The sequence below is a fragment of the Podarcis gaigeae genome (genome assembly GCF_964106915.1).
Source record: "Podarcis gaigeae genome assembly, chromosome: 5".
Taxonomy (NCBI): Eukaryota; Metazoa; Chordata; class Lepidosauria; order Squamata; family Lacertidae; genus Podarcis; species Podarcis gaigeae.
In genome coordinates, this window is record NC_139681.1 from 34,654,644 (window position 1) to 34,671,015 (window position 16,372).

The 16,372-nt window shown below is 41.2% G+C and overlaps 1 protein-coding gene across 17 annotated transcripts in view; it reads left to right on the forward strand.

Moving 5' to 3' along the window:
- The window catches only part of PCDH15 (protocadherin related 15), a 649,118-nt gene that overhangs the window by 195,532 nt on the left and 437,214 nt on the right, over window positions 1-16,372 (forward strand). For 15 of the 17 annotated variants that reach the window (XR_014564822.1, XM_083740648.1, XM_083740659.1 and 12 more), the window contains one exon: window positions 8,672-8,808. The exons of the other annotated variants lie outside the window; for them this stretch is intronic. The gene's annotated coding sequence lies outside the window, so the exon portion shown is untranslated. The remainder of the gene's footprint in view (window positions 1-8,671; window positions 8,809-16,372) is intronic. 17 annotated transcript variants of the gene reach the window in all.

Genomic DNA, 16,372 nt, shown 5'->3' on the forward strand with positions numbered 1-16,372 from the left:
TGATATGGAGTACTGTGATATCTCACTCTCTTTTTGCTGGGTAGAGGTGCACATTTTTCCTTTTTCTCTTTTACAAAAATGGATAAGAGAACATATGCTATATCATATGAACATCTCTGAATTTTTAAGAAAGTTCAAGTGAGTGGCAATATTGCTGCATGTCCTGCACATGGATGTCCTTGAGCTTATCCTTATTTCACCCTAAATCAGATTTGTTAACGTTTTCAGCAGTTACTAGGGGTGTGAATTGGCTCTGTGTGAGAGTTTGATAAAGAGGCAAACTGAGGTGATTTGGGGATCTGCCCCTCTCTAAATGTTGAAGCATGATGTCAGTTACACACACCTAAGACAGGGACCTCCAGAAAGCCTTGCGTTACTTTGCTTCTATGCTCTTCTGTACCATATAGCTCAACCTTACATTTCCCTATATATATATGTTTTCCTATGTTTCTCTATGTCCAAAGTGAGGCTGTTCAAAATGTCACCTGCAGAGCATTGAAGAAATATGGATGATTCTTCGTTAAGGTGTAGCAATGGAATACTTTTTTAAAGAAGTTAAAAGCTTAAATTGGCTTTTTAAAAACCCCATGTTTTTCTGCTTTAAGCAAAGCAGCAACAATCAGAGCACTTCAGAACTCTATAGACAGCCATTCTAGACAGCTTCACATTGTACACTTGGTTGGATACCTTTAATGGTGTATCAGGACGCCTGTAAATGTGTAAATGCCTAGGTCTGTAAAGGCTGGCAGAGGAAACAAACAGCTACCAAAAGGAAACTCCACACCTTACTTAATATTTGTTTTGTTTACAGATATGCAGACAGGAAGTCTTGCAGTAGGTACTGAATTCTCAAAGCATTTTGCGTAGCCTTCAACCTTTCTGTTTTTGGGCTGTTTGGCTCTCCCAACAAAACAGACAAAGACACATTGTAGAGCACTGATCTGATATGTTCCCTTGTCAGTCAATTGTCATTCATTAAAAAGTCACAACTGTTAAAGGATCTACAGATCCCCTGATCTCTAGATCCAATTGTGTGCCACAGGCAAAACCACAATGATAAACCTAGTCACAGTAATAAGATGGTCAAACATTCAACAGCATAATCGGCCACAGGCTGTCTTCTCTTATGTTAGCATTTAATTAAATATGTCTGTAATATGGATGAAACTGAAATTGGAAACCAGGAAAAGTGTAGTTTCTTATTACCTGTTCCTTTTCATCCTGCACTTCGCTTTCCTGATGTTGCCTGGCAGGGTATCACATTTACACTCACTTTCCCCTTCTGAATGGGATTTATTCTCTGTATATTTGTATGAAGCATCTCACAAATACACAGAACTGTTAAATCTACCTCCTTTTATTATTAAGAGAATGTTGTTTAAAGGGCAGAGCACAATGGCCAGTTGGGTATGTAAGAAGTAAGACAATCTTTTAGGCATCCTGGCCCCAAGCTGTATAAGGTTTTGGAAACCAGGATCAGCATCTTGACCTTAGCTTAGTAGCTAATTGGAGGCCAGGGCAAGTCTTACATTTTCTGCACAAACAAAAGTTGGTTTATGCTAGTGGAACAGGGGAATAATGAAAAACCTCATAAAGTGAGGTTAAAACAGAGCAAATGGATCTGCACAAGTATATGTGACTGGTAGCTTCAACATCAGCTTCCTCAGGCAAGCACACTGAAGTATCACTGAAGAAAGGCAAAATTTAACACAATTATTTCTGTCCATCTTGCCTCCCTGTCCTCCATTATCACTTATCCGATTTCATTGGTTTTATAATCAGTGTTCTTGAAGCTACAAACATGAGTCTGACCAAACTGCAGGAGGCAGTGGAAGACAGGAGTGCCTGGCATGCTCTGGTCCATGGGGTCACGAAGAGTCAGACACGACTAAACGACTAAACAACAACAACATAATCTAATCCTGGTTCCTGTGCAAAAGAGAGAAAAGGAGAGTAGAAATCGTAAAGAGACTCCCAACTCCTCTGTTGCACCGAGGATAATTTCCCCCCTTATATTGCCCTGTTTGCAACTTGAGAATTCATAAAAGCAGAGTGACTCAACTGAAGAAGAAAGGATAGCAGGAAAAGCTAGGAACAGTGCATAGTAAAGATGCATTAATGCAGTAAAATACATTAAGGGCCACCATCTTTGTCATTCTTTGTCCTCATCACAGCCATTTTATGCATTTCTGGCTCCCTAGCAGTTTGTCATTTTCATAAGTTATCCATTTAAGTATCATTAAGTGATTATTAGAGATTTCACTGAATTTTGCAATTACTTGGCTTAGAGCCCAAACCCCAATAATTCATAATGGTAAGCTTTAAAAAGGAGGCAAACATTACAGGCACCAAAATTCTTCTCCAGATTAAATTTGACTCTGAGTTGAAGAATTCTTCCTTTTCTCCCATGCACACACTTAGGTCACTGATAAATTGGTAGAGGTGTCTCCTTCCCATCTTTCTCAGGTTTGCTGGCACTTGGCCCATTATTGCAGCTATATTCTAGTAACTAGAGGATATATTCTAGTAACATGCTGTCACCACAAAAAGCAGCAACTGATATGTAAGGGTGCTTGAGAGCTCGTGAAGGTTGGAAATTCACAGGGAGCTGCAGGTGCAAGATTACATCTCCATTGTGAATGAGTGACATGCTTCAAAACATCAACTTCAGACATCAGAAACAAAGAAATATCTGAAATTAATAAATATTTTGTAACATTAATTGCCCAACACAAAAGGCATCGTAAAAAAACCAAACACCCTGAAGCCCACAAACTGCAAGCCAGCAAAAAAATCATTTTAACTATATGACATTTGGAATAGAAGAAGGCCAGAACTGACGAGACCAGCTGCACCTCTTTTGGAAGGGAATTCCATTTAAGGAATTTGGTTTGGATTGTAACTGGACTCAGTAATTCTTAAGCTGTGTGCTGACTATTTAAGGAAGCTATTGGATTTACAGAATCTAGTTCAAATCTCTCTCTCTCTCTCTCCCATCACTACTTAGTATACCTTATCAAAAAGGTAAAGGTAAAGGGACCCCTGACCATTAGGTCCAGTTGTGACCGACTCTGGGGTTGCGGCACTCATCTCGCTTTATTGGCCGAGTGAGCTGGCGTACAGCTTCCGGGTCATGTGGCCCGCATGACTAAGCCGCTTCTGGAGCAGCGCACGGAAACAGCGTTTACCTTCCCGCTGGAGCGGTACCTATCTATCTACTTGAATTTTGACATGCTTTCGAACTGCTAGGTTGGCAGGATCCGGGACTGAGCAACGGGAGCTCACCCCGTCGCGGGGATTCGAACCGCCGACCTTCTGATCGGCAAGTCCTAGGCTCTGTGGTTTAACCCACAGTGCCACCCGCATCCCTACCTTATCATACTTGTATGATAATTTGAAATTCATCAATAGAGTTTTGTTCTTGCACAGTTCCTCTGAGATCCTATTAACTGGGGTCCACTTTGCCCAAAACATACTTGGCTTGTTGCTTTGAGAAAATTTACTTTAAGACATCGCTTCTTTCTGTAGAAATGAAAGTTGAAAATACCATCTGACCATTTCTGTATTTCATTCTAGACACTAATAACTTTTTGACAGAAATAAAAAAAATTAGAAAATTAAAAATTCCTTCCAGTAGCACCTTAGAGACCAACTAAGTTAGTTATTGGTATGAGCTTTTGTGTACATGCACACTTCTTCAGATACACTGAAACAGAAGTCACCAGACCCTTATATATAGTGAGAGAGGCTGGGGAGGGGTATTACAGTGGTGCCTCGCAAGACGAAATTAATTCGTTCCGCAAGTCTTTTCGTCTTGCGAGTTTTTCGTCTTGCGAAGCACGGTTTCCCATAGGAAGGCATTAAAAATCAATTAATGCGTTCCTATGGAAACTGCCTTCAGACCAGGTCTGGGGACAGTCTGTCCCCCGACCTCTTCTGAAGGCCGGCGGGGGGCAAAAGTCTTTGCTTCCCCCCGCCTGCCTTCCCGGGAGAGCGGAGAAACGCAGCGCTGCGTTTCTCCGCTCTCCCGGGAAGGCAGGCAGGGGGGAGCAAAGACTTTTGCCCCCCGCCAGCCTTCAAAAGCCGTATGGAGGCTTTTAAATCGCCCCGGGACAGTCCCGGGGCGATTTAAAAGCCCCCGGGAAGGCAGGCAGGGGGGACAAAGACTTTTGCCCCCCGCCCGCCTTCGGAAGAGGTCCTGGACCTCTTCTGAAGGCGGGCGGGGGGCAAAAGTCTTTGCTCCCCCCTCCCTGCCTTCAAAAGCCCTCTGGGACAGCGGAGAAACGCGCTGCGTTACTCCGCTCTCCCAGGAAGGCAGGCGGGGGGGGAGCAAAGACTTTTGCCCCCCGCCCGCCTTCAGAAGAGGTCTTTGCTCCCCCCCGCCTGCCTTCAAAAGCCATCCGGGATAGCGGGAAGCGCTTCCCTGCTATCCCGGACTGCTTTTAAAATGCTGGCGGTGGGGAGCAAAGCCTTTCGGCCCCCGCCGGCCTTCCTGGACCTCTTCTGAAGGCTGGAGGGGGGGGGAAGGCTTTGCTCCCCACCGCTAGCATTTAAAAGAGGTCCCCGGAGATTTCCCTATGGGCTTTCTTCTTGCGAAGCAAGCCCATAGGGAAATTTGTTTTGCGAAGTGCCTCCAAAACGGAAAACCCTTTCGTCTAGCGGGTTTTTCGTCTTGCGAGGCGTTCGTCTTGCGGGGCACCACTGTACTCAGAAGGGTGGTGGGAATGGGTGATTGGCTGATAGGTGTGGTAAACCTGTTGACGACTGTTAACGACTGCAATTGGTCTTACAGGAAAAAGCAAGGGGTGAGATGGCTAAAAGTAGCTTTATCATGTATAATGAGGTAAGAATCCAATGTTTCTATTTAGACCAGGTCTCTCCATGGTTTTAAGTTTGGTAATAAGTTGCAATTCAGCAACTTCTCTTTCCAGTCTATTTCTGTAGTTATTTTGTAATAAGACAGCTACTTTGAGATCTTGTATAGAATGTCCTGGGAGATTGAAGTTTTCTCCTACTGGTTTCTCTGTCTTGTGATTCCTGATATCAGATTTATGTCCATTTATCCTTTGGCGTAGAGTTTGGCCTGTTTGTCCAATATAGAGAGCTGTTGGCATTTGATGGCATACACAATGTTAGAAGATGAGCAATTGAATAGTCCTGAGATGGTATGTTTGATGTTGTTGGGGCCAGTAATGGTGTTGTGTATGTGGCAGCAAAGTTGGCATCTGGGTTTATTGCAGGCTCTGGTACCAGTGTCCATGTTAAGTCTGCTTGTTGTATTATTGTGGGTGAGGAGTTAAGATTGGGTGGCTGTCTGTAGGCAATGAAAGGTCTTCCTCCCAGAGCTTGAGAAAGAGAACTGCCATTGTCTAGGAGAGGTTGTAGATCTCTGATGATGCGTTGAACTGTTTTAACTTGGGAGCTGTATGTGATTACTAGTGGTGTTCTGTTATTTTCTTTTTGGGGTGTGTCTTGCAGCAATTTTTTTTGACAGAAGTTGAAGAGACAGTGTGTGTGGAATCCTTGTGGAATTACTCATTCTCTGAATTTCTAAAGATAGCTGTGGCAAGTCCGACTTGTCAAGACTGGCATATTCAGACACTTACGGAAGCATTCCTAAAGGCTCGTGAAGAACCCAGTTCACTTAAGCCTGCTGCCTGCCTGTGAGAGTACCAACAGCTACTTGCACATCTCAGGGACAGATAGATCATCACATTAAAGGCATGCTAAGGGAGACTAGCATAGTTTTGTACCATCCCCTTCATGGATGATTAATAATCCTTGCTATTGCAGGATGTGAGCAGGCTTGGGATAAAATGAGGTGTTCTATTGGTGTTTTCTTAGTTTAGGCAGGTGTTCCATGTTTTGTTTTTTTTTTTTGGAGGAGGAAGATGGAGCCCTATTTCTATGAGAGTGAAGAGAACTCTATTTGGCTCTTATTTTGCATATGTGAGGGACATATGTGAGCCCAGAAGATGGAATAGTAATGCCCTATTAACTAGAAATGAGAGGAGGCAGTTTCATTTGGTTCCATCCACTTGTACTCTTGTTTCTGATAATTCTTTATAGGTTATCATATCAAAAGCCGGTTAGAGCATGGCACTGAGAACATCAAGGATTGCAGGTTTGATCTCTGTATGGGACAGCTGCATATTCCTGCATTGTAGGGGGTTGGACCAGATGATCCTCAGGTTCCCTTCTATAGGACCAGTGGTGGACTTTGAGTTCTCAAATTTCAGCGGTGCTAAAATTTGGCACCCTCCCACATCTCTCTCATTACATTACCCACAGCATTTTCATGGTGCAGCTGTACCAGTCAGCAACCTTAAAACCTTCTATGACAAGACATCCATTTATACTTTATATATACGGAGCACTACATCTGCATAGGTATTTCAAAATAAAGTTTGCAGCACCTACTTTTGTTCTTGCAAATTATAACCACAGGGTATTATGCTTTAAATGGATAACTTATCTCCTAATTACACATTATTACCAACATCTTATCCTAAATCATGATAATCTACATCATTAACATTGTTAAATAATAACCCCATTAATGGTCTTAGGAGACTAATTGCATCCAGTTGTTGGTGATGATGCCTTTATGCTTAAGTATGAATACTTTTAGATATAAGATACTCATTAGCATTGATTAAACAGTGCTGATGCAAATAACTGCCAGAACTATATAAGCCCCAAAGCAGCATTTGTTGTTTTCAAACAGTGTTCAGCAAGACCTAACTAAAATGTTAATGAAAGCAGATTACATCTTAAGGGGAAGGGGAAAAACTTGTATGAATGAGTTGTTTTTTCCTTATCTTTTGCCAGCATATGGTTTACCTTCTGTACTGGAGAGGCGGCTAATTTATAAATGGGAGTCAAATGGGTCTGGTGGGCTACCATTGGACTTGGAAGGTAGTAGTTCTGGGACCCAAATTAATAGGGATGATACAGGAGTTGTACTGGACCATAAATACATTAATAAATATACATTTTTATTGTCATATTAATTAACATTGTAATTGCAAGCCAAATGTCGATATAATTTAGTTTCCCAGCTGGTCATCACATCCTTTTGGTGACATGCTAGCACTGCAAGAGGAACCATTATATTTAGCTGTGATCGTCAACATCTTTGCACATTTCCTGTATGTTGAGAATGCCATATAATTTTGTAAAGATTTGGAGTGGGGACATTTCTCTACAAAATGTGAGGGAAAGTTTCTAAAAGAGACCTTTCCAAATGTTAGCAGAAGAGAAAAGTGTCTTTTGTTTAGTCTCCAAAAGGCAACCATCTGACTCAGCCTGGGACTCGAGACCCAGAAAAATATAGGAAAACAGATGATAGTGCAGGACTGGTTTGTGACTGCTTTCCTGACTTTGGAGTGATGGCCAGCAAATTCAGGTTGATGAGCTGCTTGTGTGAAGAGGCCAAAGAAAACTACACCAGGAACACTCATTCTGCATTTTCTGATGGCATTTATGAGTCATCATTTGATGCCGTAGTCACTGAATGAGCATACATGTGAAAATCCTTAGTATGGAATTGTCTAGTATTAAAAGAGTGCAGTTTTTAACTTCAATGAAATGTTTCAGTGAAAGATGCTCTGAAATGCTATGTGTATGAGAGAGGAAGAAGGAAGGAATCATTGCTAGTATAAAAACAGTTGCCCCTACCATTCCTCAAAACAGTATTTTTCTTTAATCCAAACATAGCTATTCTCTGCCTCCATAGTCAGAGGCAGTGATACTTCTGAATACCAGTAGCTAATAATCACAGGTCCTCCTTATGGATTTCCCACAAAAAAATGATTGGCCACAGTGCGAACAGGATGCTGGACCACGTGGACCATTGGCTTGATCCAGCAGAGTCTTCTTATGTTCTCAGATTTTTTACATCTGCATTTTCCCAATAACTATTTTTAATAAACCATGTAGCATACTTTTCTTTCAGTCCATGTTTTTCACAAGCAGGGCTTTTTTCAGCCATAACTCTCCCTAACTCAGTTCTGGCACCTTTCAGTGGGTGCCATTACCATTATAAGAGAACAAGGGAGGCATTCATGGTGAGTTCCGGCACCTCTTTTTTCTATAAAAATAGCACTGTTCATGAGATTTCTGCATTGCAAGAGGTTGAACTATGTGGCTCTCAGGTTCCTTGCAACTCTACAGTTCTATGATTCCGTGATAACATTCTGTTCCTTCATGTGTCCACATGTGTCAGTGATTGCATGCTTACAGGAGAAGCACATGTTTTCTTCTTGAATCAAGAGGACAGCTAGAATGAGAGAATGGGAAATCCAACTGGACTTTAGATGTGTCTTTCTTTAATTTCCATTTACTGTAGTTCTCTGTAGTGATATTATTTGTTGTTATCTGTATCTGTATCTTCTTCAGTTCTCCCCAAATTTATTTCCCCTTCAATTTGCAGTTGTACCCAAGCCCATGTACTTATGAACTATCTTTTAAAGTCCCTTAAATGATCTTCATGAGATTTTTAGTTTGTATGGCTTGCAATTTGTTGCCCAAAGGTCTTCTGTTGTTGGAATAATGAACTTCATGTAGGGCAAGCTCAGTACTTTTTCAGACAACACTTCGTGTTATTGTTCCATTACTTTATGCCATCAACCAGTTTCTCTACGAATAATACAGTGTTTTATCATTCCAGGAACTGTGCCTTCAGAGGAATAAGCAGCTTTTGGGCCTCTTCAACAGAAATGGACCTAAGGCTTATTCACGACCTCACCAAGTTATCTTCTTATATTGACAACTGCACCAACATTGAAAAATGGGCGTGAACTAAGGGTAATTTTAATTGTCATTTTTAATGCCTTAGTTGTAAGGCTGCATGCTGTTTCCAAAGTGAACTAATGCAATGACACATGTCACAAATGCAAAAAACAATAAATATATATGGTCTTGGTGGCTAAGAGTACCTCTTTCCCACTATGGTTGGTTCAAATCACCAACTGGGATGTCCAAATCACTAAGGTGATTTGGAAACTTCAGTTGGCAATCACCTGATTACTGAGTGGGAATCCATTTTGATTATACACAACTTTTTCATTTCATTTCACTTTTAATTTGTATACCGTCTTTCTATAATACTATACACAAGGCAGTTTACAGCGACAAAATATACAACAAATAACACACACCATATAATAATATTATCCAATACAAAACATAACTTTAAAATGGAATGATATATCAAATATTCAGTAATCTATTAGAATATAAGAGTACAATACAATTAACACTCAAATAATAAATAAACAAATTCACTCTTCACAATTACAATAAATAATTGCTAAACTATGATCCATAAAGGTAACTGCAAGTCACAACGCAAATCACAATGAATAATATACCACAATACATACAAAAACATGTAAAAGGATCAAATTGAGAAACAAAGACAAACAATTTATATAATTTAAAAAAAATGAAAATCCCTGAATTCCACTTCTCCCTTCTAAATGAACAATGACAAAAAGCACTTCCCACCACCCTGGTGAAGTTTATTCTATTTTTTCAAGTCCAGAAATAATTTCATGGAGAATAAGACTATCAGTATCTAGTGTTCAATCTCCACTGCCGGAAGTACTGTGCCTCTGAAGACCATTTGCTGGGAACCACAAGTGGGGATTGTACTGTTGCCCTCATGTTCTGCTTGCAAACAAAGGGCTGGCTTCTGTGAGAACAGGATGCTGGACTAGATGAGCATATGGTTTGATCCAGCAGAGCCCTTTTTATGATTTTACAATAGTATACAAATATGTTATATTAAATGTTATTGTTTGTGCAGTAGAGATGCATGATTCTACATATTCTTTCTTAGAAAGTTGTGAACATAAGATTCTGTTATCTTTCATTCCCCTGTGTGTCCCACCCATTTTTTTCTAGTCTAAACTTTGCAAGAACATTTTCACTTGTCCTCATATATTACTTTAATGATACTTCCCTCTTGATTGCAGGATTTGTCAATGACAAAACATTGACTGACAAATAGTTTTGTATATTTATGCAGACATAGTAAGGCAGTATCTAATAACAGCAAACATCTATACATGTAGTGCTTATCAAAGATGTGATTTAGGATATTGATTGGATGGAAATTTCATTTCCCTCTAATGATTATGATTTATTAGTTAAAGGCATCAGGTTTTTTCCTAGCCCTAAAACATTTGCTATTTAAAGAGAAATTGCTCTTTAAGGTTTTGTAAAGCTCTCAAATGGGTTGTGTCCACAGAGTCCAATGGAACAATGAATTTTTTATAGTTACTACTTACTGCCTTAGTGGCTGGCAGGTAATTACATATCATCAAGGAGGAGGTTGCTCAAGGTTCATGTATCCTATAATTCTTCACTATCTTTCCCATGCAGACATTTGCCCTAGAGGATATCAAAAATTTTATGGTGTTTCCTCTGTAAAGATTCAACCACTGCAAGTGAGTTATGTGCTCATTTCTGCAAAGCAGAATGAACAACACTAATGTGATTTTAGACGGCAGATTCATTTTCAGAATGATGATGATGTGTCCTTATCTTTTAGAAGTTCCTTCTGTGCAAATCTGAGGCAGATGAGAAATCATTCAAATTGCATTTCAGAATTTAACTTTGAAACAAATGTCATCTGTAGTATATCTGCTTTTTAAAGAAGACTGCAATGGGCATCCTTTACTACAGCTTAGATGCTCCACAGTTTCATGGCATGTGGTGCTGAGTATAGCTTGGAGTGTAGAAGTGGCCTCCTTGTAGACATGCAAAACTTTAACTTGACTGAATCAACCTACATCACAGTTGATGTTCAGGTTGTCTTTGCAACATCCCCAGGGGAAGATATAACTGAGATTAAAAAAGGTAAAGGTACCCCTGACCATTAGGTCCAGTTGCGGATGACTCTGGGGTTGTCCGCTCATCTTGTTCTATAGGCCAAGAGAGCTGGCGTCTGTCCGTAGACAGCTTCTGGGTCATGTGGCCAGCATGACCAAGCCGCTTCTGGCGAACCAGAGCAGTGCACAGAAACACAGTTTACATTCCCACCGAAGTGGTACCTATTTATCTACTTGCACTTTGACATGCTTTCGAGCTGCTAGGTGGGCAGGAGCAGGGACCGAGCAACGGGAGCTCACCCCGTCGCGGGGATTTGAACCACGAACCTTCTGATCGGCAAGCCCTAGGCTCTGTGGTTTAGACCACAATGCCACCTGCATCCCCCTATAACTGAGGTTAGTTAAGCCATATTTATGAAGCAAGGGCAAGGTCTTAGATACAGCAAAACTTTTCATCTAGCAGGTCTGGAAAAGGGTACAAGGACAATAATTGAAAAACTGGGTTTGTTTTTCTCATCAGCGGGGGTCCTTCCTTACCCAAATTTTTAGAAAGCTATGAAAATAAGTAACAATAGCATCCAAGAAGGGTTCTTATTAAGAATGGTAGTCACTGTTAGCTCAGTTTGAGTTGAACTGTCGTCATTCCTGTCACTGGGAAAGCCACAATAACTCTCTTAGATGCAGTGTCGTGCAGTTGGCAGGAGATGACCTGCTCATGTGCTTCCAGTAGGCATCTTGTTGGTTCTTCTGTGAGCAGAACACTGGATTAGATTTTCATGTTCTAATCTCCTTGGGGGGGCAGGATTGACCTAGTTCTTGTAGATAGATGATAGATAGATAGAAGATAGATAGATGATAGATAGATAGATAGATAGATAGATAGATAGATAGATATAGATAGATAGATAGATAGCATCATGTACTTTGCTGGTACAGTATAGTCATTTTAACAATTATTAATTAATTAAAATTATATCATGCTCTGGGACGCAGGTGGCGCTGTGGGTTAAAGTCTCAGCGCCTAGGACTTGCCGATCGAAAGGTCGGCAGTTCGAATCCCTGCGGCGGGGTGCGCTCCCGCTGCTCGGTCCCAGCGCCTGCCAACCTAGCAGTTCGAAAGCACCTCCGGGTGCAAGTAGATAAATAGGGACCGCTTACCAGCGGGAAGGTAAACGGCGTTTCCGTGTGCGGCTCTGGCTCGCCAGAGCAGCGATGTCACGCTGGCCACGTGACCCGGAAGTGTCTCCGGACAGCGCTGGCCCCTGGCCTCTTAAGTGAGATGGGCGCACAACCCCAGAGTCTGTCAAGACTGGCCCGTACGGGCAGGGGTACCTTTACCTTTATATCATGCTCTTCCCCCACAGAGGAATCTAGGGCAGCAAACAATAAGTGATGAAACAAGAAACATATATTTTCTTTTTTAAAAAGTCCAATACAGATGCAGATTAAAAAGCTTGTTGAGAGAGGAAGAGCTTCAGTAGGGGCTGAAGTGACAACAGGGACAGTCTTAGTGAGTTCAAACAATTAGGAATATGGTTTGGGTAAGCACAACTGAGACAGTGATTGTTCCAGTTACAGATAGGTAGCCGTGTTGGTCTGCCATAGTCAAAACAAAAAAAATTCCTTCCAGTAGCACCTTAAAGACCAACTAAGTTAGTTCTTGGTATGAGCTTTCGTGTGCATGCACACTTCTTCAGAACACACACATCTGAAGAAGTGTGCATGCACACGAAAGCTCATACCAAGAACTAACTTAGTTGGTCTTTAAGGTGCTACTGGAAGGAATTTTTTTTGTTGAGACAGTGATTGTCCTACTGTGTGAGAGAGTATTCATATCATTATTTTATGATGATATTTTATTATCATTGTGTGAGTAAAGTTTGGCCAATTTAGGCATTCTGAAATATGAAATGCTTTAAAGATTCCATTACATATAAATTCATTATATGAATAGTTTTAAAAACTGACCTACTTTTCTCTTTATTTTCAATCTGAATGGAGGAAAATGCAATTGAAGTGAAAGCTTACTGGAGATTGCTGGTTTTGATTTTATATCTTAAATGGTGATATAATTTTGATAAATTATGTATCCTCTCTTCGGCAGTAATCTAGGACAGGAAGTGGCAAACTTTGCCAGGTATTATATTAAAGCCCATGAGGAATGTGCACAAACTGGGTACAAAGCTTTCTGTAGCATGAACCATTAAAAATAATGAAGTGAGGCATTTTGGGACTATAAACAAGCTCGCATAGGATTTCAAAGGTCATTCAGAGGGTCATCTGATTTGTCTGAACAAGACTACCCGAAAAATACAAAGTATTGATAACAGTATCTAGGCTTCTCCACCCTCATCCCTGCTATCCACATGTTGTTCTTTGACAGAATTGTTGATTAGGAAATGCATACAATACATTTGAATTGAATTACCCATAACTTGATTGATTGGTCTTATGGAAAGTACTGGGCACGATGGAGAAGTGTGACCTCCCAGCCTCTGGCACTTTCAAACTCCATCTCGGGCAAATCAGATTGTTCCAATCCTTATACTTTCCATATAACATGACAATTTCATCTGCTGAGGCATTTTATCAACATGTGATGACTGTGCTAGTCTTTGTGTATATAAACTGATGCATTAAAAAATAAACTGTGAAGACTTTTGGAAAGCTTTATTTCGTTTCATTTTAGGTGCCATCTCAAGGTACCATTTCAAACACTTTGTTGATTAGAAGAGTGACAAAAACAGCATAAAAAGTAGTAAAATTAATTAACACTACTCCCAATATTCTTGTGTGAATTTTGACTCCCTATTACCATAAACCCCCTTCATGGATCACTGCCTTGCCGTGGCGAAGGGGCTTGAATAACTCAGAGAAGCTATGAGCTATGCCATGCAGGGCCACCCAAGATGGACAGGTCATAATGGAGAGTTTTGACCAAACATGATCCACCTGGAGCAGGAACCGGCAAGCGACTCCAGTATCCCTGCCAAAAAAACTCCATGGACAAAGACAACAGGCATATAAAAGTTATGACGCTGGAAGATGAGCCCCTGAGGTCAGAAGGTGTCCAACATGCTACTGGGGAAGAGCAGAGGACAAGTACAAGTAGATCCAGAGCTGATGAAGCGGCTGGGCCAAAGCCGAAAGGTGGCTCAGTTGCAGATATGCCTGGAAGCGAAAGGAAAGTCCAATGCTATAAAGAAAAAATATTGCATAGGAACCTGGAATGTAATAACCATGAACCTTGGTAAGTTGGATGTGGTCAAAAATGAGATGGCAAGAATAAATATTGACATCCTGGGCATCAGTGAACTAAAATGGACGGGAATGGACGAATTCAGTTTGGATGACCATCATATCTACTACTGTGGGCAAGAATTCCGTAAAAGAAATGGAGTGGCCCTCATAGTCAAGAGAAGAGTGGTGAAAGCTGTACTGGGATGCAATCTCAAAAATGATAGAATGATCTCGATACGAATCCAAGGCAGACCTTTTAATATCACAGTAATCCAAGTTTATGCACCAACTACTGGTGCTGAAGAAACTGAAACTGACCAATTCTATGAAGACTTACAACACCTTATAGAAATGACACCAGAGAAGGATGTTCTTCTCATTATAGGGGATTGGAATGCTAAAGTAGGGAATCAAGAGATAAATGAGATAAAACAAGCTGATCATCACAAACTCTTTCCCAACAACACAAGAGACGATTCTACACATGGACATCACCAGATGGGCAGCATCGAAATCAGATTGATTATATTCTCTGCAGCCAAAGATGGAGAAGCTCTATACAGTCAGCAAAAACAAGACCTGGAGCTGACTGGAGTTCCAGAAAGACATCTACTTCTGCTTCATTGACTATGCAAAAGCCTTTGACTGTTGACCACAGCAAACACCCCAGAGGACAGGATCACACTTCAAAACGATCTTGACAGATTAGAGAACTGGGCCAAAACAAACAAGATGAATTTTAACAGGGAGAAATGTAAAGTATTGCACTTGGGCAAAAAAATGAGAGGCACAAATACAAGATGGGTGACGCCTGGCTTGAGAGCAGTACATGTGAAAAGGATCTAGGAGTCTTGGTTGACCACAAACTTGACATGAGCCAACAGTGTGACGCGGCAGCTAAAAAAGCCAATGCAACTCTGGGCTGCATCAATAGGAGTATAGCATCTAGATCAAGGGAAGTAATAGTGCCACTGTATTCTGCTCTGGTCAGACCTCACCTGGAGGTGAGTTCTGGGCACCACAGTTCAAGAAGGACACTGACAAACTGGAACGTGTCCAGAGGAGGGCAACCAAAATGGTCAAAGGCCTGGAAACGATGCCTTATGAGGAATGGCTAAGGGAGCTGGGCATGTTTAGCCGGGAGAAGAGGAGGTTAAGGGGTGATATGATAGCCATGTTCAAATATATAAAAGGATTTCACATAGAGGAGGGAGAAAGGTTGTTTTCTGCTGCTCCAGAGAAGCGGACACGGAGCAATGGTTCCAAACTACAAGAAAGAAGATTCCACCTAAACATTAGGAAGAACTTCCTGTATTGCTATGGGACTATCTGTTTAGCCCATTTTAGTGTTGGCTAAGTTCTAAAATCTTCCTGGATGTTTTAACTGTGTATTGACAAATGTATTTTTTTCTGACTGAATAAAAGGTTGATGATGATGATGATGATGAGTCATCATCTTTGGAGGTCTTTAAGCAGAGGCTTGACAACCATATGTCAGGAGTGCTCTGATGGTGTTTCCTGCTTGGCAGGGGGTTGGACTCGATGGCCCTTGTGGTCTCTTCCAACTCTATGATTCTATTATATGATTCTATGAAACTATGGCAAGTTCTTAAAGAAATGGGAGTGCATGATCACCTCACCTGTCTCCTGAGGAATCTCTATGTGGGACAAGAAGCTACAGTTAGAACAGGATATGGAACAACTGATTGGTTCAAAATTGGGAAAGGAGTACAACAAGGCTGTATGTTGTCTCCCTGCTTATTTAACTTATATTCAGAATTCATAATGCGAAAGGCTGGGCTGGATGAATCCCAAGCCGGAATTAAGATTCCCAGAAGAAATATCAACAACCTCAGGTATGCAGATGACACAACCTTGATGGCAGAAAGTGAGGAGGAATTAAAGAACCTTTTAATGAGGGTGAAAGAGGAGAGCGCAAAATATGGTCTGAAGCTCAATATCAAAAAAACTAACATCATGGCCACTGGGCCCATCACCTCCTGGCAAATAGAAGGGGAAGAAATGGAGGTAGTGAGAGATTTTACTTTCTTGGGCTCCATGATCACTGCAGATAGTGACAGCAGTCATGAAATTAAAAGACGCCTCCTTCTTGGGAGAAAAGCAATGACAAACCTAGACAGCATCTTAAAAAGCAGAGACGTCACCTTGCCAAAAAAGGTCTGTATAGTTAAAACTATGGTTTTCCCAGTAGTGATGTATGGAAGTGGGAGCTGGACCATAAAGAAGGCTGATCGCTGAAGAATTGATGCTTCTGAATTATGGTGCTGGAGGAG